Raw genomic sequence first — 4478 nt, 5'->3', positions numbered from 1 at the left:
AGCTATGTTCTTGCTTATATGTGGGAGGATAAAAATACCCGTATGCTATGGATGTGTAGCTAGCTATCTAAGCCGATTTGGATAGCATTATTGTTCAGAACTACTATGACCTCAGCTATATAGCCAGTTGTATCATTTCAAAACGCTGAATGACATAATGAGACTATGGATTGAGTAGAATATATACTGTGTGCCAAGGATGCAGTCGTATATCATGTGTTTAAATTACATGCTGAGATCCCCACATGTAGCCTGGTACATTAAATATATTCACTGATTATGTACTCTACCTTGGCAAATAAAAGGTGCAGTTTAGGTATGACTGTCTTTTGAGATAATTTTTCAGTCATATATCCAAGTCACAGGGAGTAATCAAATTCCAGTTTTGAATTGATTGCTCGGTGGTCTGCATGTATGTATACAATTATACACTTCAGTGTTTACCAATCTTGGGTCTGGGACATATGGTAATTGTGAATGTAAGTTTAACCTTTGAGTCGTCCCTCGCCCCAACCAGGGCGGCGAACCAGGACCCTCTGCACACAATAAACAGTCACCCACGAAGCATCGTTTACCCATCGCTCCACAAAGCAGCGGGCCTTGCGAAAGGGGAACCACACTACTTCAAGGTCTGAGAGCAGTGACGTTCACGATCGAAGGCTATTAGCGCGCACCACACGCTAACATAGATAGCCCATTTCTGCACTTAATACCAATGTTTACATACCCTACATTAACCCCATTCTATATGTAATATTACTGTAGTCTATATCATCTACGCATCTTGCCATCTTCTATTGCAATACATGTACCACTAGCGCGCACTTTAAACTATTGCCACTTTTATGTTTTACATACCCTACAGTACTCAATTCTCTATGTATATACGTACTCTTATACCATCTACTGCATCTGCCTGCGTTCTGTACCACACTATCTATATCTTTATGTACATATTCTTTATCCCTTCACACTTGTGTGTGTGTGTAAGGTAGTAGCGTGGAATTGTTAGGTTAGATTACTGTTGGTTATTACTGCATTGTCGGAACTAGAAGCACAAGCATTTCGCTACACTCGCATTAACATCTGCTAACCATGTGTATGTGACTAATAAAATTTGATTTGATTTGATTTGACATCAATGGTTACACATTGTAACAAATAGACTAGAAACAGGATTTAACTATTTAAAGGCTGATTTTGTAATTCATATATACAGAAAAACAGTACACTACACTTCCTATGCATCATGTAAATACTCTAAAACCATTTCATCTCAATATCTAATGCCCTTCATCTGCATTGATCTGGTAAACACAGGACAGGTGGAGTATTTCATCAAATGAGAAACTTAATTTCAACCAGTAGAGAATGTGAAACGCTTTATTGAAAGTTCATTATCCAGGTGTTAAAAACATGCATTATAAATATTATAATTGTAATATTATGAATACAAGTTCAATCTGTACTACGATGCACATCTGTCGTGCGTTATAAAAAAAGAGGACGAGAGAGGTGTGAAAGGGAAAGAGGTAAGAACATTGGAGCAGAGAAGGCAGCATAATTGAATCAACACAAATATTCTCTCAGTTCATCATGTAACCGATGTGAAATGGCTATCTAGTTAGCGGTGGTGCGCGCTAATAGCCTTTCGATCGGTGACGTCACTTGCTCTGAGACCTTGAAGTAGTGGTTCCCCTTGCTCTGCAAGGGCCGCTGCTTTTGTGGAGCGATGGGTAACGATGCTTCGTGGGTGACTGTTGTTGATGTGTGCAGAGGGTCCCTGGTTCGCGCCCTGGTTGGGGCGAGGGGACGGACTAAAGTTAAACTGTTACATTCACAATTACATAACCTTCGGGCCGACTAGAGACACTTATCTTCAGAGCGGGTGAGGTGGCGATGATAGGACTGGGGGTTGGCATCCTCTCTCACATCAAAACATATCTGCTGACGAGAGACAGAAGGATAGAGAGAGAGCATGATTAAGCCTTGTTTTTATTCTAACATTGTTAGTCATCATATTAATCAGATGAAATGCAAAACTGACCTTGGATCATTAACTCTGGGACTACTGCATCTCTGTCTGTATTTCAATGTAAAGCATCTCTTTTAATAATACTTCCTGTTGACCTGACCAAGTGACCTCTCACGTCTGAATCATGCTGTGCCCTCTATGTAGCCAGTTCAGATGCAGGAGGGGTTCACCGACACAGCTGATATAACCTAGAGGATTTAGGGAGAAGAGAGAGGGATGAAGTGAAGGAGAGAGACTGTTATTTAGAAAATAAGGTGGTTAAAGACAGAGTTCAACAGGAATCTGTGTGTGGCCTCACCTGGTGTCCACCACACTAAGTGGCTGCAGAGTACTTTATGCTGAAAAACATGAACGGACACACAAGGACAAACAATATAGCGTAGTTATAGAAATAATGAAGTGTCTTACTATTCTCCATGGTTGGCCCTCTTGCCTATTCTCTGAAGGTGGGAGGAGCCACAGTTATACACCTGAGCCTGCTTACTGCACAACACAATATATCAGATTGATACATGAGTGTGTGGGTTATAGGGTATCTAATTGTTCTACATTTTTTCAATACGGGTGATTTAAAATAGCCTGTTTTTGTACAGACATCACACCCTTACCTAAACAGCACCCTCACCTGAGAAGTAGAAATCAAAGGGAGAGAAACTATGAATTGAATAACTGCAGTTGACATAGTTAAGTAAATGGAAGAATACTCTTATTGCAATGTGAAAGAGCCTTTGGTTGAGCATAGTGTAGTCTATGGTGTTGCCAGGGAACAGCACCCTCTTTGAATAAGTAGGAGGTGAAGATCTCACACACACGGATTTCCTGTCTTGCTGTGTTGTTGGATCCCATCCTTGAAACATCCTGCAGAGCACCCGACTTCTCCTCTGGCACACAGCGACGAGCTGCAGATCCCCTCCTGGTCCTCGTGTCCATCCTCATGAAGTTATGCAGGACACAGGTAACCTTCACACACCTGAATTCCTCCAGGAGGCAGTCCCAGTTGGGGTGGGTATAAATTTGTGGAACGTTCCAACAGGAATCTGTTCCAAAAACATTGTTAAATAACAAGGTTGCCAACAAACAACGCATACAAAGTTGTATAACGGCAGAATAAGATACTGGGTAGGGAGTGGGACATTTCGTTGAGTTCTCCTATTTGGCAGCTAGTTAGCTAGGTGATTTGATCATTCTACTTTGTATGCGTTGTTTCTTGGCATCCTTGTTATTTACGAAGTTTTTGGAACAGATGCTAGTTGGAACGTTCCACAAATGATACCCACCCCATCTGGACCTGCCTCCTGGAGATAGTACGATAGATGGTGATATTAAATTCACTTAGCTAGCTATCTATACAGTATGTGAAGTTGGCTAGCTACCCAACTAGCTAGCTCATTTAGGAACGAATTTGAGTTGGCCTGCACTGTAGCCAGTTGGCTAATAATACATCGTTTTATTTATTTTTTACATTTTCTAAATGTATTTACTTACGTGAATAGGTTCTCCCAGCCATGTGGACAATTGGAAACGGCGTTTTAGAGTATATTACTATTGAACTATGTACCCATTTAATAACCAGACCTTCATACAAACTTGCTCAGCTGAATTCTTGACTCACAATCGAACATGCTGCTTTATGCTGCCCACAAGCCAGTCACAATGTGCGGCCTAAGCGGCCCGCGGTAATATACCGCTATCTAGTGTACATTCACCGTCATGCCGGTGACTAGAAAGTCTCAGTAAATGAAATGTTGTGGTGGACGGAGTCCGCCCCGTTCCGTGTGCGGCTGCGAGGAGCGACTCCCCACCGGGTAAAACTAGACCAGATTAACGGCCTCAGCGAGAAGTCCCAACAGATTCCCCCCCAAAAAACGACCTCGTTAAACATTCGCTTTTTTCCGTCTAGACAAGACACCGATACTTCAGAAGCACAGTGGTGAGTATACATGTCATTTGGAATTGTGAAACTTGCGACTCAATGAAGAATATATGAAAATGTTTTTATGTAGAATACATTATTGTTTTACATGTGTGTTATTCAATTTCTGTTATTATTTTTCATTTAATTTGCAAAAACATAATGCGAAACTACTTCATGTTCTATCGTCGTTTCGAGACTATTGACTATTCAAACTCTTCCATGATTACATTTTGATACGCACAGCTCACATGCGCAATGTTTATTCCTCTCCAAAACCCCCGACAGACGGTTCAGGGGGGTGCATTGCAGTGTGGAACTATGAAGAACTTCCCTGACTCATCGAAAATAAACCTCTACTGTATCTTAAGAGAAACATGCCATGTTGCAGCACTGTAGACTACATGTGAATTGCTACTGCATTTATCACGACGATGTATTGAATCATTCCGGGAAGATGTTTATTGAAACCCTTTTAAAAAATATAAAATTAGAACTGACCAGGAACAAACTTGCTGTAATTGTAGAAAT

At 41.1% G+C, this 4478-nt stretch overlaps 1 long non-coding RNA gene across 3 annotated transcripts; it reads right to left on the bottom strand.

The window, feature by feature from the left end:
• Positions 1-1365: 1365 nt before the first annotated feature.
• On the bottom strand, positions 1366-3990 carry LOC139024364 (uncharacterized). 3 transcript variants are annotated; one of them, XR_011475643.1, is made up of 2 exons: positions 3521-3990; positions 1366-3330 (listed from the first exon to the last, which is right to left on the bottom strand). It is a non-coding gene; the product is annotated as an uncharacterized lncRNA (long non-coding RNA). The 3 variants fall into 3 exon arrangements; XR_011475644.1 differs by having other exon boundaries at positions 1366-3323; XR_011475645.1 differs by having other exon boundaries at positions 1366-3072.
• Positions 3991-4478: the final 488 nt, after the last annotated feature.

Source organism: Salvelinus sp. IW2-2015, unplaced genomic scaffold (assembly GCF_002910315.2).
Source record: "Salvelinus sp. IW2-2015 unplaced genomic scaffold, ASM291031v2 Un_scaffold1418, whole genome shotgun sequence".
Lineage (NCBI taxonomy): Eukaryota > Metazoa > Chordata > Actinopteri > Salmoniformes > Salmonidae > Salvelinus > Salvelinus sp. IW2-2015.
The sequence above is the reverse complement of the archived record's forward strand: the minus strand, read 5'-3'. Positions and strand labels throughout refer to the sequence as shown.